This window comes from Podarcis pityusensis (assembly GCF_964106645.2).
Source record: "Podarcis pityusensis genome assembly, chromosome: Z".
NCBI classification, from domain to species: domain Eukaryota; kingdom Metazoa; phylum Chordata; class Lepidosauria; order Squamata; family Lacertidae; genus Podarcis; species Podarcis pityusensis.
Window position 1 is genome coordinate 7,659,418 of NC_138044.1, and position 22,398 is coordinate 7,681,815.

At 45.1% G+C, this 22,398-nt stretch overlaps 1 protein-coding gene across 1 annotated transcript in view; it reads right to left on the reverse strand.

Annotated features, from left to right (window-relative positions):
• PAPPA (pappalysin 1) overlaps positions 1-22,398 on the reverse strand; it is a 234,811-nt gene that overhangs the window by 84,156 nt on the left and 128,257 nt on the right. The gene's annotated exons all lie outside the window — the stretch shown is intronic.

The window sequence follows — 22,398 nt, forward strand, 5'->3', positions numbered from 1 at the left end:
CAAATGTGGACTAGCCATGGTAAATAGGGTGAGTTGTAGTAAAGCAAAGGACAGTCTCAGAAGAGAGAATGTAAGCCTAACTTGGTGGTATAACCAGTGCCCCCTCTGGTCTTCTTGCCCCTGTCCACAGGCCAGGCACCAATAGTTGACCAGATTAAGCATTGGTCAAGGGCCTCAGGGGTTCAAAGGGGCCCATTGCTGGCCCAATCTGGCCACAATGTTATTTCCTGCCCTCCCTGCAAGATCCCCGGATGCTTCTCAGTGGTGAGCAGTGGATGGTGGTGTTACTTTGCAGGAGGGGCCAAGCTCAGCTCCCACCTACAATGCCATAGTCCATAGATCTATGAAACTGATCTGCAATCTAGGCTGGACTACAGCTACCCTGGTTGGATGAAGCAAGGGCCTTGCCTGTCTAGGTCTATTTGTGGCACTTTTGCACCACTGAAAGCATGGGTGAAAGCACCACTGAAGCTATTGCCTTCTATCTGTGGTTAGACCTGAGGTAGTCAACCTCTTTATACCTACTGCCCACTAATGCATCTTTCTTGATGGCAAAATTTCCTTACTGCCCATCAGTGCTCAAGGGAAGGAGGGTTCAGCCTGTGCCATAGAACCCCCTACTGCCCACCTAGAATCCTGAAACGCCCACTAGTGGGAGGTAGGGATGAGCTTGACAACCCCTGGGTTAGACTGTAACTCCCACCCAACACCAGAAGCCAGCATGACTAGTAGTCAGGGATGATGGGAGGTGGAGCCCAGCAAAGCATGTAGGGAGACAGGTTTTCCTCCTCTGTCCCTCTGATTGTTGGACTTCAACTCCCAGCAGTCCCAGCAGCCAGCATGGCCAATGATCAATGATGGTGGGAGTTACAGTCCAGCAACATCTGGAGGTCCATGGCTTCCCCACCCTTGGCCCAAGGCATTGCCCATCAGCTCCCCTTCAGGCTTCTCCCAGATATTTCCAGCTTTGCAGCTTCTAAGCTTCCTCCTGTATTCTCACACTGTTGTATTAAAGAAAACATGGTAAGCAGAGAAGCTTCCGTGGGGATATTTTCAAGACAGGGGTGATGTCGATGGCAAATGAGTTCCACAGTGGCTCAAGTAAGAATAGTTCCCTTATGTCCAGGAGGAAAAAAGTCAAAGCAATGCAAAAGTAGCGCTCCACATATTTGGAAACAGAGATGCTGGATTGGCCAAAAGTGAGGTAATGATTTCTCTAATTTGAATCCCCAAAGGCTGAGAGCAAAGGAATCTACGGGCAAAACATAAATCAACTTTAATGGGCTGGAAGAAGTTTTTCAGTTTTGTTTAAAAATAAGGAGGCAGCGGGAGGAAGGAAAAAGAAAACCTTGACTGGAACCGAACCTCAACAAGGCTTGCCAGTGGATAGGGTTACATTTTACAACAGTGCAGGACTTTACATAAACTATCTTTGGCATTTGAAATTCATTCCAGCAATTCGACATGTATCATTTTGCAATTCTCCTTTCTTGCATTTTCAGCAGGCTGCCTCTCATTGGGGAGAATGGATGCTTTCTTTCTTTCTTTCTTTCTTTCTTTCTTTCTTTCTTTCTTTCTTAAATACCTATCCAGTTAGGGGATTTATCTTACCCACATCTGCAGTTTATATGGCTGACACAAATGGACAGCCTTTCTGGAATTCTATGGACATTGTGGCGTGACTCTTCTCTTCTCTTCCTTTCTCTTCTCTTCTCCTCTCCTCTCCTCTCCTCTCTCTCTCTGAAACCCACTTGGCCCCCAAGAACACAGAGAGGAATGGGAGAGTTGGGGTTTGGCATAGTTCATGTGTCGCTTAATGGATGAGTGAGAAACGATATTAAAAGCTGACCCAAACCTCCACTAAAAAACTTGAGCCAAACCCAAAACAAACCATTGTTGAGGTTCAGGAAAGCTCTGATAATTTAAAATATCTATGTTTTTATTTTTGCTGCTGCTACTCCCCCCCCCCCAAAAAAAAACCCCACCTCAGCATTTTTCCTGGGTTCTGTCTGAAACCCAGAAGCAGAAATCTTAAAACACAGAGGAGGGAATCTGGTTGGTAGGGCCCTTTTAAAGTTCTGTTTCTGGATCTGAAAGGCTGTACCATGGGAAGCTACAAGTCAGTGTCATAGCATCTGCCTTTGCATGCAAAACATCCCAGATTCAATTCCCAACATCTCCAGGAAGACCAGAGGAGACCTCTGTCCGAAACCTTAGAGAACTGTTGCCTGACTTTGTTCGTGCATCATTGCTCTGACTCAGTAGAAGGCAGCTTCCTTTGTTTCTATGATTTGTTACTGTTTAATAAGGTCACATCATTTCTTCTGAAAATTGCCTTTTTGTTTGGTCATTGTCTGCCCTTGTAACTTTCAGACAATCTGTCCATTAATGCCAAGTCCCAAACCTGAGATAGCCACATTGCATATATGTCTGGTTTAGACATTTCCAGCAGTGGTTAGCCAAGCCACTGTTATTAATTGCCAACATGAGGTATTTGGAACCATCTGACTTATTTACCATGGAATCATGATTTCTTCATAGCTTCAGTTCTACACAGGTGTTCTGCTGTGTGTAAAACCAAAACACAAGAAGCAAGAGTGGGTTGGAGACACTAATGTCCACCCTTATCACTCTCCATCTTGTGGGAAGTGGAGGTCAAAAGAACATAAGGAAAGCCCTGCTAGATCAGGCCAACAGCACATCTAGTCTAGCATCCTGTTCTCAAAGTGACCAACCAGGTACCTGTGGGAAGCCCATCCACAGAACCTGAGTGCAACAGCACTTACCCTACTTGTGTTCCATAGCAACTCTGGCAGTGGAGGAAGAACATAGCCAATGTGGCTAGAAGCCAATAAGAGGCTTATTCTCCAGATCCACCCTCAAAGCAACTGTAACACAAGGAAACCAACAAGGAGCAACCAACTTCATGTTAAGGCAAAAATAGGTATTGCCCAAAACTGGTGTCTCCATTTCAACTGAATACTCATAAGGAGCGCTCTGCTGGGGGAGGCCAATGACCCATCTAGTTCATCCTGTTCTCACAGTGGCCAGTCAGATGCCTCTGGGGAACCTACAAGCAAACCCTGAGCACAACAGCACTCTGTTCATCTGAAATTCCCTGCAACTGATTTTTCAGAAGCATAGACATGTGCACAGCTTAATGTTTAAAAAAAGAAGAAGGAGGGATTGTGGCAACGAGGAAAGAGTATGAAGTAGCAATACTGCTCCCTCAGCTGCCACAACCTGTGGGGAAGCAGTGGTAGGGGAGACGCAAAGTTGTAAGGGAGGGAGGAAGCAGAGAGAGATGCAGGCAGGAAAAAAAATGGGTGGTGTGGGTCTGAAACAGATATGTAGCTTCTGCTTGCATCTGTCTTTGGAAGCAGCCGGGGCAGAGAGTAATGGGCTGCAGTGGTAGCAGTAAGTGAGAAGGAGGAAGTCATTCTCTAGGACAGGAAGATGAAGAAATCCTAAACTGGCAAGTTTGGGTTAGCTCATTACAGTGGTACCTCAAGTTACATATGCTTCAGGTTACATACGCTTCAGGTTACAGACTCCTCTAACCCAGAAATAGTACCTCGGGTTAAGAACTTTGCTTCAGGATGAGAACAGAAATCATGCAGCAGTGGCGCAGCGGCAGGAAGAGGCCCCATTAGCTAAAGTGGTGCTTCAGGTTAAGAACAGTTTCAGCTTAAGAACAGACCTCTGGAATGAATTAAATACGTAACCAGAGGTACCACTGTATCTAGTTAAATATAAAGATAATAAAAACTGACTGTATCTTTGTCTGTTTTCATTACAGCAAAATTTTGGTATTTTCTATCTCATTTTTTAAGTTTGTATTTTTAAAGCAAAGTTTAGTTAGTCATTAAAAAAAATAGTTAAGTTTTAGTTTCTTTAGTTTATTGGATGAATAAAAACAATCCCCTTTATGATTGAATATGAGTATATATTCAATTAATGTTTGCCTTAAAAAAGAATTTCACATGGTGCACACCCTAACAAAATGTGCTGTGCACGCCTATATTCAAAGATACACACCTGTATTCAGAGATATACTGCCTCTAACAGTGAATGAAGATGATAGTCATCATGACTCGCAGCCATTGATAGCTGTGTCCTCTAAGAATCTGCCCAATCCTTTTTTAAGAACAAAAATCGACCCAAGAGGGAGCCAAGCCAGTGTTGTGTAGTGGTTAGGAGCAGTAGACTTGTAGTCTGGTGAACTGGGTTCGCTTCCCCGCTCCTCCACATGCAGCTGCTGGGTGACCTTGGGCCAGTCACACTTCTCTGAAGCCTCTCAGCCTCACTCACCTCACAGAGTGTTTGTTGTGGGGGAAGGAAGGGAAAGGAGAATGTTAGGCTCATCTACCACCAACAACCATGGCTTTGATGTTGTTTGGATCATGTGAAGGTGCTCAAAATTAAAATATCAGCTCCCAATTGCCCTGGCACTGATCAAAATACTGAAAAATTAGGGACACTGAAATGCTGGAAAAGCAAACCTTCCCAGGTACGGATGGGTGAGGAATCTGCTGAGCTCAACTTCCAAAGTGGGTCACATCTAACCTAGTTCTACTCAGAGGATACTCACCTACATCAAAAGGTCTAAATTAGATTTGCCCATTAACGTCAATGGGTCTACTCTGAGTAGGACTAACATTGGCCAAAACCTATAAATGGGGTGCCATCTTGCTGGTTGACACCTCATCTTTGATGGTGGAGCACCCCGGTTGTGGTCTAGGAATCAGCCTGTAAGTCATTAAGATAATTAACATATCTTAAAACAGTGGCTTGGAACCATGGGGATGTTTCTTGTTAACTTGGTACAGGGTAACCAGGGTCTTTAATCAGCCCAGAAGCATGCAAAGCAACCTTGAAGAGACAAGCATCTCTATCCGTTGTCCAAAATTCTCTGATGTAGAGTTGAAAAAGCTGTTTACTGCAAGAGTTGGTCTCTCTCTCTCTCTCCATGAAATGATTGAATGTTATGCTTAGGTCAGGACATGAGTACAATTGCCCACTTATGATTTCCAGCAACCAGTATTCAGAGCCATGCTGCCTCTGACAGTAGAGGGAGAATATAGCCAGGAATAATGCTATGGCCATTGACAGTCTCATAATTATATAACATGTTTACTAGAATGGGCCTTTTTGTGGTGGCCCCCCACTTATGAAATGCTCTCTGCAGGGAGGCTTACCTGGTACCATTGTTACATATCTTTAGGCACCAGGCAAAAACATCACTCTTCTCCCAGGCCTTTGGCTAATTAAACTATCAATGGTACAGAAAACAAACAACAAACAAACAAACAAACAAACAAGCAGAAAGAATACCATAAATACTGTTACCTATCTCAGATGTTCTCAGAACATTTTTACTGAAGCATTACCTACACTTACCAGAGATGGGGGCACTTGTTTATCGAAGGGTAAAAATACAGCTGACCACATATGAGGCAGTGGGCAGAACCTAACACTGTATTAAGGATGCATTCTCTTTTACCCTCTGCTAGGTATTGTCTTCACCATATGGCGGCCACTCTCCAGGGTTTCAGGGATTGAACCTGGGTCCTTCTACATGCAAAGTGGATGTTCTGCCCCTGAGCTACAGCCCTTGTAGATCATAGAATCACAGAACTGTAGAGTTGGAAGGGACACCCATGGTCATTTAGTCCAACCTCCTGCAGTGCAGGAATCTCAACACACTGTTCCCCATCCAATTTGAAACCAGACCAGACCCTGCCTAGCACTGCAAAAATGCACCAGCAGTTTTAATGCTGCACCACTAAAGGTAAAGGTAAAGGTAAAGGGACCCCTGACCATTAGGTTCAGTCATGACCGACTCTGGTGTTGCAGCGCTCATCTCGCTTTATTGGCCGAGGGAGCTGGCGTACAGCTTCTGGGTCATGTGGCCAGCATGACTAAGCTGCTTCTGGCGAACCAGAGCAGCGCATGGAAACACCATTTACCTTCCCGCTGAAGCGGTACCTATTTATCTACTTGCACTTTGACGTGCTTTTGAACTTCTAGGTTGACAGGAGCAGGGACCGAGCAACGGGAGCTTATCCCATCACGGGGATTTGAACTGCTGACCTTCTGATCGGCAAGTCCTAGGCTCTGCACCACTAGGAGTGCCAAATTGGGAGAAGGGTCTCAATTACTCGGGAAGGTTATCATGGGTGGCCCTTTGGACTCCTGGGCAACTAAGCCTTACAGGGTTCTTTCTCCCTACTTGTCCATGTGATGCCAGATGACAAATTTGCCTTCTACTCCTCTCAACTGGAAGCCTCTGCGCCTGTTTTCCTGGCATCTTGCATCAAACTTCTCCCTCCAAAGCTGCTTTCAATTAGAGGCATCTAACATTGTCTCTGCCTTTTCAGTGGGTTCTAAATCCAGCCCTGTCCTCCTTCCACCCACACACTGTATGTATGTGTGCGAGGCGGGCGGGCGGGCGTGTGTGTGTGGAGAGCAGGAGACAGAGTGAACGAGGGCAGAGGGAGGCACAGATTATGTTTCCAACCCCAGGGGGATGCCATGAGGTTTCCCTTTGACTCACTTAGCCCAGCATTTGCTAATGATAAGGCAACATGTCAACTCTCTCCACTCCCCCCCCTCCACAAAAAGTAGCTCCTACTCTCTGAGCTTTCTTTCTATCGCCCCACAGGCCCCAGGAATGTGTCCGGGTGGGGTGCGGGTAAAGAGGGAAAGTGATATAGCAGTTGTGCACAACTCATGCTCTTTCCCCCACTGCCCCCTCCCCATACAAAGTGTCCCTGACCTGCGTAGAGCCAATTCCAATGCAATGCGACTTCATGCCTGGGGTGGGGGAGGCGAGGGTGGGGTGACAATATGTACACGTCTCAAAATGCTAACAGCAGACCATACAGCTGATGCACATCTTGCAGGAAATAAATACACAAATAAATAAATAAGCAGGCAAGCTCCCATTCTAGCCTGCAACATGTCTGTTCTGCAAGCACAGCCAGTCTGCCCATGAGATGAGATGAAGCAGCTACCTAAGGCTGCAGAGGTGCCCAAGGCGGCACCCACCACTTCTGCCACTGGAGAACTGCCCCCCTTTCTTCAAGTTCTGTGAGACGGAGGCATTCCAGTGCAGAATGTTGCTGCTTGTCTTCTCCACCCCTGTGGAAGACTTAGGAATGGGCAGATCTGTCAATTCTAATTTCTTCTTTCTCTCTTTTCTTTTCTTTTTTGCAATCATATATTCCGGTCTCCGCATTACTGCAGCCAAAAAAATTAAAGAAATAAAAAATCCTGAAGATTACCAGCACTTTGAGTGCACATTTCTCTTAACAAATGCATTTTTGTTTGCTGCGTTGACGAAGATACCCAATTTTGCAAAGCATTATCCTTAATACAATGCATAGGAGCCAACTCGTAGGGGCCATGGGGGCTTCAGCCCCCACAACAAAATATTTGAGGGAGCCAAGTCCCCACAAAGTTAAGGGGTATTTCCATTCAAATGGTTTGGATTCACTGTGTCGTGTGATCAATTACCCGGACCCCCACAATATTTTATTCAAGTTGGCACCCCTGATACAATGCATTTCTGCATGTTAATTTCATCTAGTCCAGCTCCTTGCAATGCAGGAATAACTGCTGAAGAATTCCTGGCAGATGACCATCCAACCTCTGCTTAAATGCCTCCAATGAATAAGAGTCTACCACCTTCTGAGGTTCTTTCCCTCAGAAAGTTCTTCCTGATGTTTAGTTGGAATCTCCTTTCCATTTGAATTGATTGGTTCCATCTACCCTCACAAAACAAGCTTGCTCTACCTTCCATGTGACAGCCCTTCAGATATTTGAAGGCTATCACATCTCCTCTGCCATCTCTTTTCATTTCTATGCACACTTTCCACTGATATATGCATTATTGTTCACATTTCTTGGTTGGAGCACTGCAAAATTCAGAGAAGTGTGAATTCAGAAGGCTGGCTACCTTTTTGTTTGTTTATTGGTTTGATAACTGTGAATTAGCTGTGGTGTCATTTTTATGAAAGTGCAAGCAGCACTGCATTTCTTGCTGATATCTAATGTGACTAACTTCATGTGCAGCGGGACCATGTGTGACCATGCACATGAAATCCCATGGAGGTGCTCTGGTGATACCATGCATGCTTGCCCACCAACTAAGAGTTCCAAGGGAACAGCTTTGGCTCAGTGGCACAGCACCTGCTTTGCATGCAGAAGGCCCCAAGTTCAATCCCCAGCATTTCTAGGTAGGGCTAAGAAAGATTCTCTGCCTGAAACCCTGGAGAGCTGCTGCCAGTCAGTGTAGATAATACTGAGTTGGATAGACCAATGGTCTGAGTCATTCTAAGACAGCATTCTATGTTCCTATATGTATAGGACAGCACTGTTAACTGCTAGAGACTGGACATCTCTGTGAAAGTCACATCAACTATTTTGCAAGGCATCTCCCAAAGGCATAAGTTTTTTGGGAGCCTTGTGCTGCTTTTAAGTTACTGCTGTTCCTGCCAACAGCTTTCCTGTTGTTCTTTTCCATTGTGGTGTTTTAATGTCTGCAATCTAATTAGTTTTTATTGTGAATTGAAATCATTGTAAGCTACCCTTGGAATTTATTGAAGTGGGATGGGTGTATGTCCCTGAAATAAACAAACGGCTGAAGATAAACTGGAAGCAGAGATTTACCAAGGACAGGGAGTAGAAAATAGGGGCTGCCCATAGTAAATAAGGCTACCTGATAAATAAAGACAGGGAGAAATATCATTTCCATTCAAAGGCAACCCTACTTAATTCACAGTTTCATAGGAAATTGCTTTGGGGGGGGGGGGAAGTGTACATTAGAATAAATTCAGGCTAAAATGTTGGTGAGGACATTTTTTAAAAAAGAATTAGCAAACTGATGTGCAAATGTTGAGAATTTAATACTGGAAGATTGAGAAACTGAGAGAAACTGAAATTGAAACTGAACCATATCCCTAAACTACCCCTAACCGGATCATGTGAATTTTAAGCTGGCTTCAACTGAGAACATTCTGGATGTCCTTCAAGTGTGCAGCTCAATCTGTCAACCAACTTGACAAACAATCCTTGCCAAGCCATCCCAAATGGGGATGGCTCAAGCAATTTAAAGGGATGGGGAATAAATACAAGCCTCATTGTGATTGCTAACTTTTGGGGGAAAGCATTTGCCTCCCATGCTAGTAAGAAAACAAACAAATAAAAACCCCAATTATTGATCCACACAGACACTGAGCGCTTCCAGTCTGTTGCTATTTTCAGGTGAGATTCAATCAAATGCCAGCAAATTCAATTCACAGAATGAAAGCTGATTTGTCATTCTGGTGCATCTAATCTGCTCCCCTCCCCCTCCACCCATTTCGGACTTTTTGCAGTAAGAAAAGTGATAAGGAAATGTAATGGATCACAGTTGCTTGATGGAACCTCAGATGACCTCCCCACAAACAAATCACAATGAAAGTGCAATAAATAGCCAGTCTTGTCTGACCTCCCTACAAAGACTGTATAAATAAATCAGGATGAATGCTCAATAAGCAGGTCATCTGGAGGCGACTGCTGTGGCTCAGCCAAAAGGAGACTTTTCCACATTGAACCAATGGGCTAATTTTATATGGAGTTCCACTCCTCCTTTGTCCAGGAGCAACCACGTAGACTTCAATTTCACCAGTGTAATCCTATGCATGATTACTCAGAAGCGGATCCCTGTGTATTCAACAGGGCTTAGTCCCAGGATACAGCCTAAAGAAGTTGATTTGGTGCAAAGATTTGGAAACCCTCCTGCCTCCTGCGCAGTATTATGAACAAGGTCATCCTGTTCAGCTACTGAGCCAATTCTCTGAGCCAACACGTTCTCTTTGACTCTGGTCCTGAGGATGACATCAGCAGCTCACAAGCAAATGTGCAATCAAATGCAGCTTGCCAAACAAAGGGTGACCCATGGGAAGTTACTTTTTTTTTAGGAGTCAACTCTGCCACTGTACAATCTATGAGCAGATTGTCACTTGCCCTGTGCCTTTACTATATTCCGTGTGTTCACTGGGCCCTGCATTCTGTTCATCTTGATTTCTGGCTTTCTAATAATGAGTCCCAGCATTGGAGATTGCACCAGTTTGCTGCAGATTTCAATTCATTTGAATCTTAATTCTTGTCCCTGCACATGCAGATTTGGCATAAACATGGTAGAACATATTAGCAACTGTTGGAAACAAGTTATTGGACTAGATCAGGGATGGGAAAACTGGGACCCTCCATATGTTGCTGGACTAGAACTCCCCTCATCCTTGACCATTAGCCATGCTGACTGAGGCTGATCGGAATTTGTGTCCAACAGCAAGCAGAGGGCCATACCTTTCAGCTATGCAGGACCAGACTCTGACAAATGCACTATGCATGACACAGCAATTAAGGATAGTGATTTAGGGCTCTCCAACTTCCACCCAACCCAGCCAGCATGGCCTGGGGATGATGGGAGGTGGAGCTAGGGATGGCAGAGAATTCAATTAGGAACAGGAGTGGCAATTTCCACAATCTGCTTGTTCATCTGAGGTCAGAAACAGAAATCATGTAAACAAATATTTGCTATTGATTTTCTTTTTAGCCCACAAATATCACACAAATAATTACCTTATTTTCTGTGCTGTTCATGACATTTCCCTTCTGCTGGAAATTAATTGCGTAATTAATTACATTAATTTATGTAATATTGGGCAGCAAGGTTTCAGAAGCTAACAGGAATAGAATGGAAACAGTGCTGGTTGCAATTAACACAGGATGGCAAGGAAACTACTGCTTCCCTACATGTTCCTCACTGCTGCTATACTGACCAAGTCAATGATGGTGAATCTGTGGCTTTCCAGTTGTTGTTGGACTCCAAGTCCCATAAGCTTCAGCCAACATGGAGAACAAGTCAGGGATGATGGGAGTGGCAATCCAACAATTTCTGGAGGGTTGCTGTGTCTCTATCCCTTTAACAGTTTGGTTTGATCCAACAAGGCTTATTTTATGTTCCTGTTTTCTAAATCCACTGCAGAGGCCCAAATGGTACTTGGGGAACCGTAAGGCTTGACAAAGATACGCAGGTCAAACAGAAAGTACAAGCTTGCCCAGTACATGAGGACATTTTGCAATCAGTTGCTATATTTAACATTGGATGTCACAAGGCCACTGTTTATTTAAGCCTGGTACTTTGGAAGGCAAATCTGTTGTGCTCAAAAGAAGTTGTGTCATCTGTTCCTTTTTCCTGCTTGAGATTGCCCTAGTGGGGACCATTCTTGTGAATGAAGTGTAAATAATGGCTTTCTTCCACTTGGACAAGCGAGCAGGATCAAGTTTCCATGTACATCCACAAGCTGGCGGATGCCAGCTGAATTGCACACAGCTCCTTGGCAAACAGGGTGAAGTTCTGGAGAAGGAACATCCAACCCTTTGGTCCATTGAGGCAAGGACAGGATGATTGTGCTCCAACAAAATAAAATGATGTGCTAGATCTCAGTAGCAGAGAATAACAGAGAAAGGAGTTTGAGAGAAGCAAATCACAGTGGCAAATTCCACCTCTCATGGAAGTGAGTGGATTTAAATCAGAGATGGGGAACCTGTGGCCCTTTGGGTGTTTCTGGAATTTACCAGCCTGAGGGAGGGCAATCTTGAAACAGCCTGATGCGGACTGGGCATGTTCAATGGCCATGGAATACTCATAAACAAAGGGTTGGGAACCTCCAGATGTTGCTGTACTTCAGCTCCCTTCAGCCCCAGCCAGCATGGCCTATGGTTGTTGTGAGGATGAAACTGGGGTGGGGTAGATCTGTGCATGCTACCTTGAGCTCTCTGATGGAAAAGTGGAATATAAATGTAATAATAAAAATAACAATGTAGTATTTCACAATGGCATAGGTAAATGCAGGTGATATTGTCTGGACACCATCAAACAGGTGGTTATAGCAGTAGCAAAACTGCCATGCCCATAGGGGAGAAAAACATAGTTCACAGCTGAACCCTCCAGTAACATCTGCATGGGGGGAAAGGGGTGTCTGACCAAGAGTGGAAGCATAGGCAGAATACTGACTGAGTGGATTAATGATGGTTGCAAAAGTCCTGCCAGGAAAGCAGCAGTATCTCATTTATGGAAGCTGGATTCAACCACTCTCAACTGAGCCAGGTCCATAATGAAATGCTCTGTTAGCAGGCAACAGTAGATGGAGAGAAAACCTCAATTTTCCACCTCCCTGTCCTAGGACCATGGTTGTGACGGATTTCCTATACTCTGATGGTTGCCAGTTTTGGCAATGCTGAAATCAAGCCCCATATCCACCCATCTGTCTACCCCATCCTCCCTCCAAAACTTATTGCTGACCTTCCCGTACCGTCTGGATCCGTGTTAAGACCCCCCCCCCCAATATTTTCACTGGAGATTCCTGGGCAAGAGGCGTCGGCTGTTGTAAACAGCTGCACAAGCAGCAAATACCAGCTCTGACCACACTTTCTCATTCAAGAAAGGTCAAGAGAACAATTTTTCACTTCAAACAGAGCTGTGTGTCGAAAGAACAGAACTTTCTCATACCCGGTGAGTAATGCCTGAGGAAACCAACAACCATTTTTAATGCGTCCAGTATGGTTAATACCCAAATAAAATGCACTGCATAAACTAGAGAGCGAGTTTGACATTCTCTTGTGAAGTGGATTAGATGATAAGTGGATGGGAGGATACTGACTTCCCCTCCTTCTCTGCTCTTATGGATAGTGTGATGAGTTGGAAAAGAGTGGAGCTGAGTGTTAGAAGGTTCAAGACAGATATAGAAAGTATGTCTTCATGCAGTGCACAGTGAAACTATGAAACTCACTGTCACAGGAGACTGGTGGCCACCAAAGTTGATGCCAGTTGCTGGAAACCACAGGAGGGGAGAGTACTCTTGTGCTCCAAATCCTTCTTGTGGGTTTTCTACTGAGGCATCTGATTGGCCACTCTGAGGACAGGATGCTGGACTAGACGGGCCATTGGCCTGATCAAGCAGGCTCCTCTTATGTTCTTAGAGTACTACTTTAACAATATATGGATGCCCTGTCCCACCAACCTTAATCTGTCCTCAACCAGCTCCTGCCTACCTGCCTTCTTACTTGCAAGCAGTCCAGGGGGCGGCATTGCCTGGCAGCTTCTTCATCCTCAGTCTTAAGTGTTGCCCTTGCAGAACTCAGCAGGGGGAAGGAGGATGGGGGGAAAGCTAGAATGAGTTAGCTCTGACTGCCATTGGCGCTGGCTCCACCTACCGTTGGGCTCCACCTACCGTCTGTTTTAACAATCCCAATAGGCACCAGCAACCAATGTGCAGTCCTCCAGGAGCCAATGGGTGAACTCTGCCTCCTTCTTCATTCAGTTCTCTACAAACATATGTGTCTGAATCCAAATTCAATGCAGATTTTTGCTTCTCCTTCATTCTCTGGCCAGGTTTATCTTCAAAAACCAAGCAGGCACCTGGCATGGTTACTTGGTGCCTTTCTTTTAAAACAGCTCCTTTTTAAAATTAAAACATTGAGGCGGAGGGAGGCTCCTTGATTGCCACAAAGGTAAAGGCCAGCCAACCAGGACTCTGCTCAGTTGGTTGGGAAGCAGGGAGGAAGTGTGGCTTTGCAATTTCCCCAAGGGCTAGCCAACCAAGACTGCACAGTCAACTGAGAAGCACAAGGGGAAGGAAGGTGACCCAGTGATTGCCACAAGGGCTAGTCAGTCAGCACTCTGCACAGCCAGCTGGGAAGTGCAGGCCAGAGGGAAAGTGACTGTGACTGCCACAAGGGCAAGCCAATCAGCATTCTTACAACAGGCTTCTGCTGCAAATAGGAAGAACCAGTTCCTCTTGAGCTGGATTCAACATGAATTGGCATATGGCTAAAACAATTGTTTCAAATGGTGGGGACATTCATTTGTTTTTGGAAAGTAGTTCCTTTGGTCCTTTAGGATATAGGAGACTTATCTGTGAGTAAACATGCATGGCATTTGTAGGGACATGGGTGGCACTGTGGGTTAAACCACAGAGCCTAGGACTTGCTGATCAGAAGGTCGGCGGTTCGAATCCCCACGACGGGGTGAGTTCCCTTTGCTTGGTCCCAGCTCCTGCCAACCTAGCAGTTCGAAAGCACGTCAAAGTGCAAGTAGATAAATAGGTACTGATCCGGCGGGAAGGTAAACAGCGTTTCTGTGCACTGCTCTAGTTCGCCAGAAGTGGCTTAGTCATGCTGGCCACATGACCTGAAAGCTGTACGCTGGCTCCCCTGGCCAATAAAGCAAGATAAACGCCGCAACCCCAGAGTCGGCCACGACTGGACCTAATGGTCAGGGGTCCCTTTTACTATGCGTGGCATTATATTGTATGAGACAGACACATAGAGATAGAAAGAAAGAAGTTGGATGTTTCTGTCTGTGATGGTGTCCCTTCTCCTATCTAATTATCAAACTACATTTCGATGCATAAGACTTTAGAATTAAGCATTTGTTGTGGTTTGATGTGGGTTTTCCTCCCCTCCCCTCTCTGTGAATACCAGGCACAGGGCCTTGTAGTGGTGTGCAAATCAGAAAAAAAATACTCTTTTCCACAGCTGTCATTGTAAAAGTGCTGAGTAACAAAACCTCCACCACATAAATACACTCCAGCTCAAGAGGCTAGACCATCCAGCTCACAGGCTCTCCCTAAAACAGCGGCAAGTCTACTTCCTTTGGCACATGAGCTAGCTTCATCTGCATCCAAGTACAGTTTTCCTGCAACCCAACCCCACAGACAACAGTCATAGCTCAGTGGTATAGCATGTGCTCTGCACAAAGTATGTCCCAGGTTCAAAACCCATCATCTCCAGATAGGACTGGGAATGTCTCCAACTCTGGAGTGCCCCTGCAAACCAGTGTAAACACTATTGATCTAGAGAGATCAATGGACTGACTGGGCATAAGACAACTTCCTATGTTGTTTTGGGGAAGGGCTGTTGCTCAGAAGGCAGAGCACCTGCTTTGAATGAGGAAGGTACTCAGTTCAATCCCTGACATCTCTAAGTAGGGCAAGGAGAGAACCCTACCTGAAATCCTGGAGAGCTGCTGCCAGTCAGTGTAGACAATATAGAGCTAATGTTACTATTAGGCTGACTTGGCATAAGGCAACTTCCCATTTTCCTAATCTGACAATCTTTCACTTGGTCGATTACTGTACTTAAAAAGCAAAAGAAGTACCTGCCAGGGGTGCTCAGAGCACTGAAGACTCAAGGGTGGAAGATGATGTGGTCTGACTACTCTAGGGCAGGGGTAGAGAACCTGGGTAGCCCTCCAGCTACATGAGCTCTGAAGCAGCAGGGATGATGGGGCATTGCAATCCAGCAACATCTGGAGGACCACAGGTGTCCTCACCCCCCATTTAAACCCATGCTTGCCCCCAATCACATATAATATGAGACAGGAGGGGGAAATCAAAAGGAGTATTTGGATAATGGGAGGGGAATCCTCAAACTCCCATCAGCTCCAGCCAACATGCCCGATGGTCAGAAATGATCAGGTGTTGTAATCCAGCAACCTCTGGAGGTTGCAGGTTCCCCATCCTTGTTTTAGGAGATGTGCTTCAATGGTTCAGCATGTGCCTTGCATGCAAAATGCCACAGGATCTGGGAAAGGCCTGCATCTCAGGTCTTTTGGACAGTCAGTGCAGAGTAGGCAAGATAGGGATAAATTGACTGATGGCCTAATCCAGGAGGATGTGTTTCCTTTGAAAGGCTCATAGGAAAGGCTCATTAAAGTGGATGGGACACTGATCAACCAACTGCCGAATGCCCTCAGCCAGAACCAACACACTTCCCTTCTTATGTGCAACCAGTCTAGTGGGTGGCTGTGTGTCATGGGTCCCATGGTGCCATCCAGAACAGGGCAAGGCTGGCAGGACCTGTTAGGAAAAGAGGAGGATTCAGGAGCTTGGGGGCAGAGGGCTCAAGCAGTACCAAACTCGGGTTATGGTTTCTGCCTAAATCTTTAATGTTCAAATCAGTATGGTATGTAAGTAAGGCAAGGGTTAAAAGGCATGTCAGGTGGATTGCATGGCTAGGAAAGCTAATATCTTGATCCAACGAGTGACATGCCCCTGCACCTTACTTTTAAAGAGTAGGCTGGTCAGAGCTTTAGTGTGGCAAGCGAGAGGCATCTTTAGGATGGGCAAGCAAATGGGTGCTCCTCCAAGTGGGTTTGGCTTGCATGGCCTGTTTGCACTTGTGCTGGCCCAGAACCAAACTTAAGGGTGGCCACTCATAGGCAGAAGGAAGCAGAAGAGGCAGCTCCAGCATGAGTGGAACCTGACTGGAAGTATCTAATGGTGAAAGAGCTGGACTCTTCCCCCACATCCTGTTTGATCCTTCCCCAGGATCCAAATCTGAATTCTCAGGACCCACAGCTGCTCTCTCTACCAATTCTGAGACCCCTTGGGTCTGGAGCCTGTCCCAACTCACTAGGACCTTCCTTGGGATTATCAGACTTTAGCACCTCCTACCCCTCCTCTTGCCTGACTACCCCCATCTCTATGTGGTTCATGATAGCTTTTGCCTGGCTGGAAGGTGTACTTGAACTTGGGCAATGCCTCTTGGCCTTGAAAGCTAGAGAGGAGAAATTTTAGGAAGAAGGAATGACTGAAGCTTCCAGTGCAGCTGAATACTGGGAGGTTCGGGACAGATAAAATAAAGTACTTCTTAATGCAGGGTTTGGTTAAACTATGAACTATGAACTAGGAAGAAGTGATGGCCACCAACCTAGATAGCTTTAAAGGAGTATTAGACAAATTCATGGCGAAGGAGAGAGCTATTTATGGCTGCTAGCCATGTTGGCTATGCTCTGCCTTTGCAGCTGGAGATAGCCATGTTTCAGAATATTTCTGAATACTTTTCTCAGGTTCTTATGCTGTCCTTAAAGATACACCCTGAGTTCGCCAATGACAATGAACAGGGCAGGTGAGTAGATCATAAAATATATTTCTGCAATCTCCATTGCCAAGACGGTCAAGTATGAAAATATTTCTTACAGCAGTGTGGACAATAAAACAAAGGAGCCTTCATTACTGAGCGTGAGTTGTTGGGGTTTTTTTTAAGTGCCCTCCACTGCTGACTTGAGAAGCTGAACTTCCAGGCTTGAAGAAAATGAACATGTGGCTTTGAGGATGACATTCCATTATGCCAGAGAATACAGACTTGCATGTCTGTGTATTTGTGGCTTTGCAATAACATTACAATCTTGGAGTGCTGTTCTCATATTTGACATGTTTTCTTGTACAGAACACGAAACCAAATTATACAGAGAAGGCTATGGCTGGCCCTGTTCTGGAACCACCACGGCTACACTCCCTCATTGTTGCCATCTTCCTCTCATTATTGTGGTTTGAAGTCAATCAAGTAGAGCCTGCTAGCATATTTTTTATCCTAGCTTGATTGGCTGGTGGCATGCAGGCAAGAAGGAAGGGATCTTTGTTGTTGTTGCTTAAGGCTTTGTTGCAAGATGAATTGTGCAAACTCTGGTGAAGCTACACAGTGGCATGTCTTGGAGCTTGTTTGTTTATGTTTTAGTAAGAGGTGAGTGGAGGTGGGGGAAGCCACAGTTCTTCAATGCACAAACATCAGAGGCACCTTCTTGGGCAACTTTTTGAGCAATTGTTTCATCCGGAATGGAGATGGAAGAAACTAGCTAGCATCAGGGGAGTTATCCCTACATTTTTCAGCATTAGCAGGTAGATTAGAGGGTTAGTGCTGACTGCAAGAGTTTGAGGGGCCTTGGGTATGGCACTAGATGCCAAGGTGGTTCCCCCTAACCCGGAAGAGGTATGCAAACAGAGAATTCCCAGGAAAAATCATATGGGTGCCATGTGCTGAGGACATGGCAACACAGTGCAGCTATCAAATAAATGACAGAGGGGAAATGAAGCCAAATGAGAGGGAAGGCAATGCTCCCAAGATCAGCACTGCCCTCATTCCGAACAGGCATTCACTTTGGCCATTTTAAGATTAATCCCTGGGAAATGTCTGTCTTTCTTTTTGAAACGGATGGGAGAGAGTAGAGTCTGGGGCTCCCAAAGTGAGCAACAGAGAGAAGCTGATGGTGAAGGTGGGGGAGACTCTGTTTATGTGTTTGTGTATGTGACTGGATGACAGATTAATGAAAGAGGGACAGTGTGTATATGCCTGGGTGAGAGAGAAAATGATTGGGTGAATATTCTCATTATCCTGAAGCTTTCTGTTGCTATTGTGGGATGCTTTGCGTATATTTTTCATTAATTGCATGTGTTTTCTCTGTAAATGTGTTTAGAATGAATTTTTTTACTCATCTTTGTGTTTTAAAATATGTGGGAGATCTTTTAATGTAACAAGTGACTAGCAAGTTTATTAAAGTATAATACACCACCAGAAGCATCACCAGTTGAATTTCTTCCCCTCTCTTAAAAATGAATGTCTGCTGGGGAGCAGCAGGGGGCAGACAGAGGTGCCCACACTCACTTTCACCTTTGGCTCCACCCACCACTAATATACAGCACTTGACCAGTTTACCATGAGCGAATGCCAGCCTTGACATCAAAAAAGATTGGCTGCTCCTCGCACAGAACTGAGTGGCTGTTTGGTTTTACTGACCCTGCCCAACACAGGAAGGTGCCTTAGACCATCTACGTAGCTCCCTCTAGCTCAGCATGGTCTACCCTAACTGGTAGCAGCTCTCTGGGGATTCAGGCAGAGGTCTCTCCCCTGTGTGCCCTGGATATGCTGGGGACTGAACTGCTGATTCTGTGTGCAAGGCAGATGCTCTGCCACTGAACTGCAGCCCAAAAGCTGGGGTCTGGTGGTGTAGTCCCTCAGAATTCCACCAGAGGGCTGCAGCCTCTCTCCGATTGGTACAAAAGTCAGCTAGCAAAAAAGGGGGAGGAGCAGCACTTTGGGATGGAGAATAAAAGGAGCGGTTTTTGAGAGAGTTAGACAGGGTTTGAGCCGAGCTGAGAGATAGGGCTTGATTTGCAACAGGGTTTAGTTTGAGAGACGGGGACAGAGATAGGGATTAGGATAGGATTTGACTGAGGGAGAACTGGTTCCGATTTGAGTTGAACATCTGCTCTGAGGAGCAGGCATAGGCAAACTCAGCCCTCCAAATGTTTTGGGACTACAATTCCCATCCCTACTGGTCCTGTTAGCTAGGAATGATGGGAGTTGTAGTCCCAAAACTGTGAAGTCTGTGAAGGAAGTTGTGCTGTGTCAAAAGTATTTAACTGTAATGCCTGCCATAACTAAGTAAGGGAACGAGAATGAAGTAACAGAAACTGAGTTAAGCATTTTACCACCCATTCTAGAAACCTGAACATCTACCCGAAGTGTAGTAACAGATCTTTAGCAACGGAAGCTTAAGAAAAGCTGTGCATATACTACTGTGCTTAAGCCTGTGACATCCTTATATAAAGTTTAAATAATAAGTTAGCTTCTACCTGGAAAAGCGCCATATTTAACTGGGGGCAGTTAGTGGGTGAGTCTGCTACATATTAATTGGTGGCAAGGGTGGGATCTGCTACAGTAGGGAAGAAAGCATCTGTCAGTTTTGGTTCCTATCACTAACTCATAATTCCCCATCTCCTGTTCCATACTTCACATTTTGGCATCAGTTTGCAATTCTTTTTAAATAAAAGGTCCTCATGAAAATGGGTCTAAATCTGAGTATTAATTTCTCCTAATATATACACTTTTGTATGCATTTTCCTCAAACAAACACATTTTTGCAAATTATTTTTCCTCATATATTTTTATACACTGCTTTCATTAATACATCACACTTTCTGTGCTATTTTCAGGCATATATGCACTGAAATGCATACTTTCATATGTGAATTCCTATAAACGTTATTTATCGGAGAACTGCACTTCAAAATTCAGAGAATTGTGACATTTAAGAGGGTGGCTGTGTTTTCCTGTGCATATTGTTTTGGAAATGGTGAAGTAAGGAGTTTTGCATTAAAATGCAAACTGAACCAATTGTTTCTTTTCCTGCCCTGTCCCTCATCTGAGATATCCCCCCATCCACTCCAAGAATTCATCTCTCTCCTTCCTCCTGCCATCCATACTCTCTGAAGCAAATTAGATTAATCACTATCAACTAGTCTGTCTTGTCACACAGGAACAACACAGCCGCACTATATAAGGTCATTATTCAAGTGTTCCTTTGTGTGGAGAAAGACAGTGACCCCTTCTCATTTCCTCCTTCCTTCCAGATTAGCACCCATTAAAATTTCTTTCTACCCACCACATCACACATGTACTCCTTGGAACAGGATGGTTTGTCTTCTCTCACCACTACTGCAGGGAATGCACTGTGCCAGTGTTTCCATCTGTGCCCAGGGAGACTCTCAGTTTGCAGCCAATCTCAGCCATGACACAAACACACATACAAAGCCCTTATTTGTAGGTGAGAATGGGAACAGGTAGGAAGGTCATGCCAGTACAGTTCTTAGGGTGGTTATTATGTGTCTTGCTCTGAAGAGGCCCCAGATTCTGGCTGGTCATAGAATAGTATCAGTATGGCTCATGAGATTTCCATTCCTTGAGATCCAGGGACAGCTCCAAGCATGAAAGCAAGGCTGAGTTCTCAGTGCAGGGACTTATCACTTGATATAATGTTCTGCCACACTATCTATCTATCTATCTATCTATCTATCTATCTATCTATCTATCTATCTATCCCTACACATAAAATGCTAATATGCAAGGGAAAAGGTTTTGAGTCTAAGATTTTCTGTGTGCAGGGATTATTATTTTATGCTTTTAATCAATACAATTTCTTTCTTCTTCAGTCTGGTGCAGATATGGTCAGCAGGGTGGGAGGCACACATGTCTGGCCCACAGGCATAACCCACCCCAACACAGTTTTCAGCCATTCAAGAACAGCAAACCACTGGAACAGATAAAAGGCCCCATCTAGTCCAGCATTCTCACAGTGACTAACCAGATACCTATTTCTCCTCACATGAGATCTCATGGACATCCAATGATGCTGAATGTTGGAAAATCCAGGACAGATAAAATAATTTATTTACACAGCGCCCAGTTGAACTATGGAACTCATTCCCACAGGACGCAGAGGTGGCCACCAACTTGGATGGCTTTAAAAGAGGAATAGACAGATTCGAGGAGGAGGAGGAGGAGGAGGAGGAGGAGACGACTATCAATGGCTACCAGCTGTGATGATGATGATGATAATGATGATGATGATAATAATAATAATAATAATTTATTATTTGCACCCTGCCCATCTGGCTGGGTTTCCCCAGCCACTCTGGGCAGCTTCCAACAAAGACCAAAAATACACTAAATGGCTGTGCTCTGTCTCCATGATCAGAGGCAGTAATGCTTTTGAATACCAGTAGCTCAGGTGATGTCTGTGTGTTTTGACTGGAGAGATAACAGAACACTCTGCCCCACTCCCATTATTTGAACCATGATTTGGTTCTTTTGTCTCAGGTACTTAAATGTATCATCCTGTCTTAGGCCGGCCCTATTACAATGTTCTCAACAATGTTGGGGGGTGGGGGTGGGGAGCCTTTGGAAACCAATAAGATTGAAATGATTTTGTAACACCTCAAAGTTCATTTGTTTCTTTAAAAAGACTAAAAAAACAAACAAACTTGATTTGCATCTCAGAAAAAAAGGTCAAGGCAAACTTGGTTTCAAACCTGGATGGCTGCCGTGCTGTCTGCATCTGTTTCTTTTATCTATTTTTCTGAATTGTGCACCCAAACACACAGAGAGGGAACAGAGTGTGCTAACCCTCACTTCATTCTTCCCCTTACTTATCTGCATGGACTCTTGAGTGAGAGTAAAAGAGGAGATTCATTCAAAAGATAAAGAAGAAGGTGTCACTCTAGGGTGGGTGTGGCTGGGAGTTCCTTTGATTGCTGTGGTGGCTGGTGCCCTTTGGGGACTGGTAGGGCAGAAGGCAAGGAGCCCAATAGTGGGTGGTGCCAGAGTCACTGAGAGACAGAGATAACTAATGCTGGCTTTGTTTCCTTCTTCCTACTTACTGAGTTCTACAAGGGGCAACATGGAGGAGGAGAAGAAAGAGGAAACATATGGAGGGGGGAGCAGCACTGTGAATGCCCCCCCCCCCCCGCAACTTGATTGTTGTGGTGCAAACTGTACAGGGTTCCTAACAGGGCGGAAGACCAAAGCTCAGTGATACAGCATCTGCTTTGCATGCAGAAGGTCCCAGGTTCAGTCCCTGGCATCTCCAGGTAGGCTTGGGAATGTCACCAGCGTGAAATCCCAGAGACCCACAGCCATTCAGTGTAAATAATACTGCACTATCAAGTAGCCATGGTGGCTACGCTGGGATTTCAGCTTTCTCTTGGTAGCCATGCAGCCTCTGATTCT